This window comes from Arachis ipaensis, chromosome B8 (assembly GCF_059453495.1).
Source record: "Arachis ipaensis isolate K30076 ecotype BB chromosome B8, ASM5945349v1, whole genome shotgun sequence".
NCBI classification, from domain to species: Eukaryota; Viridiplantae; Streptophyta; class Magnoliopsida; order Fabales; family Fabaceae; genus Arachis; species Arachis ipaensis.
Genome location: NC_142443.1, coordinates 32,251,568 through 32,264,234, shown reverse-complemented (window position 1 = coordinate 32,264,234; position 12,667 = coordinate 32,251,568). Strand labels below are relative to the sequence as shown.

Genomic DNA, 12,667 nt, shown 5'->3' with positions numbered 1-12,667 from the left:
CTTCTTCTATTCTTCTCTTCTTCTACTAACATAAAGGAATCTCTATACTGTGACATAGAGGATTCCTCTTCTTTTCTATTCTCTTCTTTTTCATATGAGCAGGAACAGGGATAAAGACATTCTTATTGAAGCTGATCCTGAACCTGAAAGGACTCTTAAGAGGAAACTAAGGGAAGCTAAAGCACAACCCTCTGGAGAGGACCCGACAGAAATTTTTGAAAAAGAAAGAGACATGGCCGAACCCAAAAACAATGCCAACAATGCAAGGAAGATGCTTGGTGACTTCATTACACCTTCTTCTGACTTCTGTGGAAGAAGCATCTCAATTCCTGGAATTGGAGCAAACAACTTTGAGCTTAAGCCTCAATTAGTTTCTCTAATACAGCAGAATTGCAAGTTTCATGGACTTCCAATGGAAGATCCTCATCAGTTTTTAGCTGAATTCTTGCAAATCTGTGACACTGTCAAGACCAATGGAGTTGATCCCGAGGTCTACAGGCTTATGCTTTTCCCTTTTGTTGTAAGAGACAGAGCTAGAACATGGTTGGATTCACAACCTAAAGATAGCCTGAACTCTTGGGATAAGCTGGTTAGTGCTTTCCTAGCCAAATTCTTTCCACCTTAAAAGATGAGCAAGCTTAGAGTGGAAATCCAAACCTTTAGACAGAAGGAAGGAGAATCCCTCTATGAAGCTTGGGAAAGATATAAGCAACTGATCAAAAGGTGTCCTACTGACATGCTTCCAGAATGGAGCATCATATGTATATTCTATGATGGTCTGTCTGAGTTGTCAAAAATATCATTCGACCATTCTGCAGGAGGATCTCTTCATCTGAAAACCTCTGAGAGGAATCCTGTGAACAATGGGATACCTCAGAAGAAGGGAGTTCTTGAAATTGAAACTCTGAATGCCATATTGGCTCAGAATAAAATATTGACTCAGCAAGTTAATATGATTTCTCAGAGTCTAATGGATTGGAAGCTGCATCCAACAGTACTAAGGAAGTATCTTCTGAAGAAGAAGCTTATGATCCTGAGAACCCTGCAATGGTAGAGGTGAATTACATGGGAGAACACTATAGAAACACCTATAATCCTTCATGGAGAAATCATCCAAATTTCTCATGGAAGGACCAACAGAAGCCTCAACAAGGCTTCAATAATAATGGTGGAAGAAATAGGTTTAGCAATAGCAAACCTTTTCCATCATCTTCTCAGCAACAGATAGAGAATTCTGAACAGAGCCATTCTGGCTTGGCAACCAGTCTTTGATCTATCCAAGACCACACTAAGTTTCATGAATGAAACAAGGTCCTCCATTAGAAATTTGGAGGCACAGGTGGGTCAGCTGAGTAAGAAGATTACTGAAACTCCTCCCAGTACTCTCCCAAGCAATACAGAAGAAAATTCCAAGAGAGAGTGCAAGGCCATAACCACGACCAACATGGCCGAACCTGGAGAGAGTGAGGAGGACGTGAGTCCCAGTGAGAAAGGCTTCATGGCATGTCCTCTGGACAGAAAGGAGTTTCTCTTTGAGGAACCAAAGGAATCTGAGGCCCATACAGAGACTATAGAGATTCCATTGAACTTCCTTCTGCCATTCATGAGCTCTGATGAATATTCTTCATCTGAAGAGGATGAAGATACCATTGAAGAGCATGTTGCTAAACATCTAGGAGCAATCATGAAGCTAAATGCCAAGTTATTTGGTACTGAGACTTGGGAGGATGAACCCCCCTTGTTCACCAATGAACTGAGTGCATTAATGAGGCAGACATTACCTCAGAAGAAACCGGATCCCAGAAAATTCTTCATACCTTGTACCATAGGCACCATGACCTTTGAGAAGGCTCTGTGTGACTTGGGGTCAGGAATAAACCTTATGCCACTCTCTGTAATGGAGAAACTAGAAATCTTTGAGGTACAAGTTGCAAGAATCTCACTAGAGATGGCAGACAAATCCATGAAACAGGCTTATGGACTAGTAGAGGAAGTGTTAGTGAGGGTTGAAAACCTTTACATCCCTACTGATTTCATAATCCTAGACACTGGGAAGGATGAGGATGAATCCATCATCCTTGGCAGACCCTTCCTAGCCACAGCAAAAGCTGTGATTGATGTTGACAGAGGAGAGTTGGTCCTTCAGTTGAATGAGGACTACCTTGTATTCAAGACTCAAGGTTCTCCTTCTGTAACCATAGAGAGGAAGCATGAAAAGCTTCTCTCAATACAGAGCCAAACAAAACCCCCACATTCAAAATCTAAGTTTGGTGTTGAAAAGCCCCAACCTTGCTCTGATTATCTGTGAGGCTCCATGAGAGCTCACTATCAAGCTATTGACATTAAAGAAGCGCTTGTTAGGAGGCAACCCAATGTTATTTAATTATATCTATTTATTTTTCATTGCTATTTTATAGGTTGATGATCATGTGAAGTCATAAAAACAACTGAAAAATCAAAAACAGAATGAAAAATAGCATGAAAAATAGCTCACCCTGGAGGAAAAGCTTACTGGCGTTTAAACGCCAGTAAGAGTAGCAGAATGGGCGTTAAACGCCCAGTCTGGCACCATTCTGGGCGTTTAACGCCAGAAACAGGCACCAGGCTGGCGTTTAACGCTAGAACAGAGCATCTACTTGGCGTTTAACGCCAAAAATGGGAGAAAAGTTGGCGTTAAACGCCAAAAACAAGCAGCAGACTGGCGTTTAACGCCAGAAGTGCACTCTAAGGGCGTTTTGCATGCCTAAAAGGAGCAGGGATGCTTAGTCCTTGACCCCTCAGGAACTGTGGATCCCACAGGATCCCCACCTACCCCACATCTTCTTCTCCCCTCTTCACACCCTTTCATAACACTCTTCCCCAAATATCCCTCACCAATCACATCCATAACTCTTCCCCAAAAACCTCACCTACCTCCAAATTCAAAATCCCTTCCCTCCCAAACCCAACCCTATTACACGAAACCTAACCCTTCCCCCACCCCTATATAAACCCCTCAACTCTACCTCATTTTCACACATTACAAACACTTCTTTTCCCCTTGGCCGAATACACACTTCCCCTCCATCTCCTCTATTTTCTTCTTCTTCTACTATTTTTCTTCTTCTTTTGCTCGAGGACGAGCAAATATTTTAAGTTTAGTATGGTAAAAGCGTTGCTTTTTGTTTTTTCCATAACCAATAATGGCACCTAAGGCCAGAGAAATCTCAAGAAAGAGAAAAGGGAAGGCAATTGCTTCCACCTCTGAGTCATGGGAGATGGAGAGATTCATCTCAAAGGTCCATCAAGACCACTTCTATGAAGTTGTGGCCAAGAAGAAGGTGATCCCTGAGGTCCCTTTCAAACTCAAAAGGAGTGAGTATCCGGAGATCCAACATGAGATTAGAAGAAGAGGATGGGAAGTTCTCTCCAATCCTATTCAACAAGTCGGGATCTTAATGGTTCAAGAGTTCTATGGAAACGCATGAATCACTAAGAACCATGATCAAAGTATGAACCCGAATCCAAAGAATTGGCTTACAATGTTTCGGGGGAAATACTTAGATTTTAGTCAAGAAAATGTAATGTTGGCGTTCAACTTGCAAATGATGCAAGAAAATGCACGCCCCTATACTAGAAGGGTCAACTTTGATCAAAGGTTGGACCAAGTCCTTATAGACATATGTGAGGAAGGAGCTCAATGGAAAATTGACTCAAGAGGTAAGCCAGTTCAACTAAGAAGGCATGACATCAAGCCAGTAGCTAGGAAATGGTTGGAGTTCATCCAACGCTCAATTATTTCCACTAGCAACCGGTCTGAAGTTACTATAGACCGGGCCAGCATGATCCATAGTATCATGATTGGGGAGGAAGTAGAAGTTCATGAGATTATACCTCAAGAACTCTACAAGGTGGCTGACAAGTCCTCCACCTTGGCAAGGTTAGCCTTCCCTCACCTCATTTGTCACCTCTACAATTCGGCTGGAATTGACATAGAGGGAGGCATCTTCATTGAAGAGGACAAGCCCATCACTAAGAAAATGATGGAGCAAATAAAAGAGCCCACTCATGGACCTCAATAAGAGCACGAGGAAATTCCTCATCATGAAATCCCTGAGATGTCTCAACGGATGCATTTCCCTCCACAAAACTATTGGGAGCAAATCAATACTTCCCTAGGAGAATTAAGTTCCAACATGGGACAACTAAGGGTAGGGCACCAAGAGCATTCCATCCTCCTCCATGAAATTAGAGAGGATCAAAGAGCTATGAGGGAGGAGCAACAAAGGCAAAGAAGAGACATTGAGGAGCTAAAGCACTCCATAAGATCTTCAAGAGGAAGAACTAGCCGCCATCACTAAGGTGGACCCGTTCCTTAATTTTCTTGTTCTTTATTTTTCTATTTTTTGTTTACTATGCTTTATGTTTATCTATGTTTGTGTCTTTATTACATGATCATTAGTGTTTAAGTGTCTATGTCTTAAAGCTATGAATGTCCTATGAATCCATCACCTCTCTTAAATGAAAAATGTTTTTAATCACAAAAGAACAAGAAGTACATGATTTCGAATTCATCCTTGAAATTAGTTTAATTATTTTGATGTGGTGACAATAGTTTTTGTTTTTCTGAATGGATGCTTGAACAGTGCATAATTTTGAATTTGTTGTTTATGAATGTTAAAATTGTTGGCTCTTGAAAGAATGATGAAAAAGAGAAATGTTATTGATAATCTAAAAAATCATAAAAATAATTCTTGAAGCAAGAAAAAGCAGTGAATAGAAAAAGCTTGCGGAAAAAAAAAAAGAAAAAAAATATGCGAAAAAAATAAAAGAAAAAGAAAGAAAAAGAAAAAGCAAGCAGAAAAATCCAATAACCCTTTAAACCAAAAGGCAAGGGTAAAAAGGATCCAAGGCTTTGAGCATTAATGGATAGGATGGCCCACAGGAATAAAATTCTGGCCGAAGGGCTAAACCAAGCTGTCCCTAACCATGTACTTGTGGCGTGAAGGTGTCAAGTTGAAAGCTTGAGACTGAGCGGTTAAAGTCGTGGTCCAAAGCAAAAAAAAAGAGTGTGCTTAAGAACTCTGGACACCTCTAATTGGGGACTCTAGCAAAGTTGAGTTACAATCTGAAAAGGTTCACCCAGTTATGTGTCTGTGGCATTTATGTATCCGGTGGTAATACTGGAAAACAAAGTGCTTAGGGCCACGGCCAGGACTTATAAAGTAGTTGTGTTCAAGAATCAACATACTGAACTAGGAGAATCAATAACACTATCTAAATTCTGAGTTCCTATAGATGCCAATCATTCTGAACTCCAAAGGATAAAGTGAGATGTCAAAACTGTTCAGAGGCAAAAAGCTACTAGTCCCACACATCTAATTGGAGCTAAGTTTCATTGATATTTTGAAATTTATAGTATATTCTCTTCTTTTTATCCTATTTGATTTTCAATTGCTTGGGGACAAGCAACAATTTAAGTTTGGTGTTGTGATGAGCGGATAATTTATACGCTTTTTGGAATTATTTTTAAGTAGTTTTCAGTATGATTTGATTAGTTTTTAGTATATTTTTATTAGTTTTTTAATAAAAATTATATTTCTGGACTTTACTATGAGTTTGTGTACTTTTCTATGATTTCAGGTATTTTCTGGCTGAAATTGAGGGACTTGAGCAAAAATCTGATTCAGAGGCCGAAGAAGGACTGCAGATGCTGTTGGATTCTAACCTTCCTGCACTCGAAATGGATTTTATGGAGCTACAGAAATCCAATTGGCACGCTGTCAATTGCTTTGGAAAGTAGACATCTAGGGCTTTCTAGCAATATATAATAGTCCATACTTTGCTCGAGTTTTGATGACGCAAATTGGCGTTCAAACGCCAACTTCCTGCCCTATTCTGAAGTTAAACGCCAGAAACAGGTTGCAAACCAGAGTTAAACGCCAGAAATAGGCTACAACCTGGTGTTTAACTCCAAAAAAAGTCTCTACACATGAAAGCTCAATGCTCAGCCCAAGCACACACCAAGTGGGCCCGGAAGTGGATTTCTGCATCAATTACTTATCTTCTGTAACCCTAGCTACTAGTTTAGTATAAAAACTACTTTTAGTGATTTATTTCATGTCTTTTGACCGATCTTTGATCAGTTTTATGCTATCTTAGATGTTTAGGGGCTGGCCATTCGGCCATGCCTGGACCTTCATCACTTATGTATTTTCAACGGTGGAGTTTCTACACCCCATAGATTAAGGTGTGGAGCTCTGCTGTTCCTCATGAATTAATGCGAAGTACTATTGTTTTTCTATTCAATTCAAGCTTATTCCTATTCTAAGATATTCGCTTGCACTTTAACATGATGAATATGATGATTCATGACACTCATCACTATTCTCAACCTATGAATGCGTGCCTGACAACCACTTCCGTTCTACCTTAGATCGAGGGTGTATCTCTTAGCCTCCATTCCGAAAGATCAGAGTTTTCGTGGTATAAGCTAGAATTATTGGCGGCCATTCTTGAGATCCAAAAAGTCTAAACCTTGTCTGTGGTATTCCGAGTAGGATCTGGGAAGGGATGACTGTGACGAGCTTCAAACTCGCGAGTGTTGGGCGTAGTGACAGATGCAAAAGGATCAATGGATCCTATTCCAGCATGATCAAGAACCGACATATGATTAGCCGTGCGGTGACAACGCATTTGGACCATTTTCACTGAGAGGACGGGAAGTAGCCATTGACAACGGTGATGCCCAACATACAGCTTGCCATGGAAAGGAGTATGAACCATTGAATGAAGGCAGTAGGAAAGCAGAGATTCAGAAGGATCAAGCATCTCCATATGCTTATCTGAAATTCTCACCAATGAATTACTTAAGTATCTCTATCTTATTTTATATTTTATTTATATTTTAATTATCAAATCTCCATAACCATTTGAATCCGCCTAATTGAGATTTACAAGATGACCATAGCTTGCTTCAAGTCGACAATCTCTGTGGGGTCAACCCTTACTCACGTAAGGTTTATTACTTGGACGACCCAGTGCACTTGCTGGTTAGTTGTGTGGAGTTGTGAAAAAGAATTGAGATTATAAACGTGCGTACCAAGTTTTTGGCGTCGTTGCTGGGGAATGAACAATCACGATTTCATGCACCATCTGTGCAGGAGGAAGAACCAAGTTAGAAAGAGCTTGTTCGACCGAATGATAATGAGCAACAAAATAGTTTGATTACCATTTGTGAAAATCAGGGGTCGAAAGGAAGCAAAATTTGAGATCAAATCTGTTGTAATGAGTGGTCACTCATTCATGGTTCATGTCTAAAATTTTGTCAAATTCTTTCAATTTCAACACTTCATAATGGATCATCTGAGCCCCAGCTTCAAGAGAAAGTAGGGAATGTAGTGCTCGTGCAAGGCCAAATTGCCTTGACACATACTAGGGAGAGTATGTGACAAGTTTCTTTTTGAGAGCTATTATCAATTCACGAGAAAGTCCTACGAAAAGAATGTGTGGAAAAAGGCTTTTTTGCCCACATTTCATCAAGAGCCTCTTAATTTATGGGTTTGAGACTTTTGAGAGAGTGAAGGTATCATCTATAGGTATCATCTATTGCTTTTTCGACAAGCTAAAGGATTGGGGAGATAATTTGGGTCGTCGGTGCTTTTGATATTAAGAAAATTTTTTATGAAATATCAAAAAGCATCGATGGATGACATGCCTTTTGGCTTCGACCATGAGAGAGTAGACATTCGAATACCATTAAGATGAGACTTCAGAAATCCAGAAGGGACGGCGAATTAAGGTTTAAATACAAACTTAAGCCATAAACTGACAACCTAGAGAGGTCCAAAAGGGTTGATCGATGACTCTCCTCAAAATAAGAGAGCGAAAGATTGATATACTTCTTATGGTGAAGCATGATGGCTAGTGGAAGATAGTTACTTTTTTGGATCTGAATTGACTTTGGGCAAAAAACAAATGCATTAAGCCACAAGAGCAAGAAAGCAACATGTTTACTGTTGGTAACAGGGTCATCCTCGAAACTGATAAACCCCATTTTTAGGGTTTATCTTGTGCTTAGTTTAGGGGATTTTATGACCTTTTACCCACATTTATTCAATGGAATAGCATGGTTTCATGATTGTCTCCTAATTTGTGCTTAAATGTGAAAACATGCTTTTTAGGTCCTTAATTGACTAAATTTAATTCACCTTTGATTCCACTAGATGCCTTGATATGTTTGTTAGTGAATTCAGATTGGAAAGGCTAGGAATGGATCAAAAGGATAGAGAGGAAAAGCATGCAAGTGGAGAACTCATGAAGAAACAAGGATTTGGGATGCTGAGATCGATGCACACACGCAGCAGATGCGCACGCGTGGATTGTGACATCGCATGGCAACGCGTACGCGTACATGACGCGTACACGTGGAACACAAATTTCCAATCGACGCGCACGCATAACCCACGCGTACGCGTCGGTGCTCGCACGTGACTCACTTAAAGACAATCCGCTGGGGGCGATTTCAGGGCTTCTCAGGCCCAAATCCAACTCACATCTGATGCTATTTAACCCAAGGAATGAAGAGGGATCAAGAATCTAGTCAACTAGTTTAGTTTAGTTTAGTTTTGGAGTGAAAGTTAGTTCTAGAGAGAAGCTCTCTCTTCTCTCTAGAATTAGGAATAGGTTTAGGCTTTAATTCTCTTCTCTTAGATCTAGATCTACTTCTTCTCTTGCTTTAATTTTTCTTTTGCTTTATGAATTCTTATGTAGATCTCTATTTCTCTTTCAATGCAATTTATGATTTTCATGTCTTTTCATGTTTGATTTGGTTTTCTATTATTAATCTCTTGCCTTTGTAGTTAGATCTATCTTCAATTCTTGCAATTTATGTTGTTTACCTTTATTGCCTTTTATGTGTTTGATGAAATGCCTCTTTTAGTTATGAGTTAGATCTCTTTCCTCTTGGCTTTGGTTGAGTAATTAGTGACTCTTGAGTTATCTAATTCCTTTGTTGATTGATAATTAGAAGTTACTAATTGACTTGAATGCCACTAAAGCTAGTCTTTCATCAAGATTAGGCTAGGACTTGTGGAACCAAGTTAATTCATCCACTTGACTTTCCTCCATGGTTAAAGGTTAACTAAGTGGGAGCAATGGACAATTCTCATCACAATTGATGTTGATAGCTAGGATAGGACTTCTAATTCTCATTCCTTGCCAAGAGCCTTCTTAGTTGTTAGTTTATTTCATTTGCCATTTATATTTCTTGCCTATTATCTCAAAAACCCCAAACATACTTCATAACCAATAACAAGAACACTTTATTGCAATTTCTAGAGAGAACGACCCGAGGTTTGAATACTTCAGTTATTATTTTTAGGGGGTTTGTTACTTGTGACAAACAAATTTTTGTATGAAAGGATTATTGTTAGTTTAGAAACTATACTTGCAACGAGATTTCATTTGTGAAATTCTAAACCACACAATTTTCCATTCATCAGAAACCCATGCTGTTCTAAATAAAACTCGACACAAAAGTCGAGTCAAAATTGATGTCGAAAACATCTTTAGGACATGAAGTTATCCAGCAGACATCTTCTTCAGCAAGAGATACACCAGTAAAAGCTGTAATTTTGAGTAGAGTCGGACCCATCATCCCATAAGAAAATGAAAATTATTCGTGGCTGGACACCAAAAGTATAAACTAGCTCCGAGAATAGGAGCGGTATAGGAGAGGTCGTAGGTAGAGGTTGAAAGCAGATACTATACCTAGAGACTTCTAGAGGGACTTGTAAGTAGGAGAAAGCCTTGACATCCAGGTCAAAAATGATGAACTCGATTCTTTTGGGGGTGCAGTCCTAAATACTCAACTTGCAAAATATGTAGCTTCGACATTTTCACAAAAATCAAAGGAAGGTGTTCGGGGGAGATGGAAAGAAAGAAGAAATCAACTTGACTTATTCTAAGGTAGAGATGGGACCTAATAATGAATATATGACATTGAAAACTTGAAATGGAAGCAGTACCTAGTTACACCATAAGGCGGTAGTTTCGACATCAGGGTTGAGAGCTCTTAGAGTTCCATCATCATTATAAAATTGTGACACGTTAGCCACTAGAGGTGGAGGACCTACGACAGAAACATCTTCATCACCTTCTTAGGACGAAGAAGCAGGAGTGGTCGAATTTCCACCTGGAGCAGCGGTAGCAACTTCGGCAGCAGAAATGGAAGTAGACGCCATAGTTGTCCCTACAGAGGAAGTAGTAATAGGGACATTGTTGGTAGTGGTGGAAGCTATAGTGGTGGATGAAAATGAGACAACCGTAACGGCTAGAGTGTTACTAGATTGAATATCGGATTGAGTAGCCATGGAAATGGGATTTTCAAAAGGTGAAAGGTTTGCAAAGAAAGTAGGAGTCTTGAGAAAGACGAACTTCTGAAAAGTGTTGATGAAAGTATTGAGTAATGATGATGACTTGGGATTATAAAAGGAGTTCAAATCAATAAAAAGTCCATCAGAACCCATTAGAAACATTAATATTCCCAGAAATGCGCAAACTATTTCATTTTCTTATAACTATTTTTCAAAGTTAAAAAATTTGAGAGAAGCATGTGAGGATCACGTGGGTTAATAAACATTAATGTAGCACGTGTTAAAAAGGGCAAAATTGAGACTTCTTTGAAGTCAAAGGAGTTTTCATATTTTAAAATGGGAGTTGTTATTAATGGTAATGCGTATAGATGAGATACGAGTAACAGTCGAACCATGCATGTTAAAAAAAGGAGTATCTCAACAAATATCATTGTCAACAAAATAAAAAAGTCAAAAATGCTAAAAAAAAAAAAGGACAACAAGAGCAAGCTCCTTAACATAAGTTTCAGATCCTGTTGACATGGTCCAAGGTTGAAGATTCTTATGCTGCTTCCTGAGCATTGATGGCTCGAGTGACGGGTTCGACTAAAGCATCTCGACCCAAAATCTTGGAAGCATGAGTCTTCTCAATCATTTCCATTCGAAGAGAAAGGGCAACATTCGTGGATGAAACTTTGTCTTTTCCTGATTTTAGATAAGCTAATTCTTTCTCCAAGATTGCAATCCTCGACACTATTTGTTGTACTTTTGCCCTACCTTCCAGTAAAACATCAGTGACTTGCGACTTAGTCGTATCATATTTTGCTAGCTGAGTGTCATAGTCAGCTAAAGTCTCAAGTGATGTGTTCAATTCTTGATCAGCATAGTGAATTCTAGAAAAATGGGAGGAGACATCCTCAATAAATGAATCAAGGGTAGAATGCATGTCGGAGAAAATATGCTGACCGAGAAAGATAAGCGCATCAATAAGTTGAACCATTAGAACAACATTGTTAATATCTTCAATTGAATGATTCAAGAAGTCAAGAATGATATTGATATTATCAACGACTTGGGGATCTGGAATCATGGCCACAAGGGGAGTAGATTTTTCCATAACTTCTTCTTCTTTAATCGACGCTGCCTGAGCTGATTTTTCAATTATTCTCAAATCTAGGTTAGAAGACATTGCCATAATTTCTTCAGAGGAATAGACCTGTCGAACTTCAGACAAGAGATTTTTTAGATCGAAGTCGATATCGTCAGAATGCAAATCTCCAGTTCTTTGAGAAGGAACATGGTGGATGAATTTCTGTGTCAATGATATGGAAGTAGTGTCTTCAGTGACGAATTTCTATGACAAAATACCATAGAAGAAAAACATAAGATCATGTGGCAGTCAAAGTGAACTTAATATAAATTCTAACTAAAAGGGGTACCAGTGAAGGAGAAATTGAAGTATGAGCTACTGGATTCTGAGTCGAAATCAGAACAGGGGTAGATGAAAAGACAGTCGAGGTAGGTTGAGCAGGCTGACGGAATTCTGCTTCAGCACAAATTGGCTAATCTATTTCTTGATCAGAAGGATCGTCGATATTAGTGACCCGAGAAGAAACCTTTTTCTGGGATTGCTTCGATTGCACTATATTAAAAATTACAAGTAAGGTGAAATTATAAAGTTGTAATAGACATCATCAAATACGTAACTTTGAGGTTGCAGGTCGAATATTTTTAAGCTTTAGTGTTTCAGTTCTCGTTACAACATCAATAAGCCTACGCTTCTTTGATGTAAGGGTTGCATCAATAAGTCCCGGCGGCTATGACGCCGTTTCCGGCATCCAAAGATGCAGCGACATGATTTAAACAGAACCAGGAGGAGTGGCAACAACCCCAAGCAGTTTCAATGACTTCCAACAGCGGTGGCTTTCACCGGTGACAACCCGGATGGCAGGGACAGCGGCGGTGCAGTTTGATGGCGGCAAGAGCAACTCTCTCTCTCTCTCTTCCCTGCGGCATGCCTTTCCCCCCTCTGAAGCCCACCGCGAAGACACCGCTCCTCCTCCATTCCTCCTCGCACCAACGTTGGTGGCTCCCTTCACAGCAGCTTAATGAACAAAACGGTGACGGCAACCCGCGGCGCTAACGGCAACGAAACTGGTCGTGGCCTCTTCATCCTCACGCATCTCCCTCTCTTCGTTGTTGTGCTTCCCCTTCCCCAAAAGCAGCTCGTGGGTGAATCAACGATAACGGCTCAACGGCGTGGTCTCCCTCCAAGGCCCGATGACGACACGACGGCGACGGCGAGGCTCAGCAGCGTCGGTGCGTCTCCTTTC

General features: G+C 40.0%; 1 non-coding gene across 1 annotated transcript; it reads right to left on the bottom strand.

Annotated features, from left to right (window-relative positions):
• Positions 1 to 634: 634 nt before the first annotated feature.
• On the bottom strand, positions 635 to 742 carry LOC148547626 (small nucleolar RNA R71). Its single transcript, XR_015897965.1, has one exon. It is a non-coding gene; the product is annotated as a small nucleolar RNA R71 (small nucleolar RNA).
• Between the last annotated feature and the right edge of the window lie 11,925 nt (positions 743 to 12,667).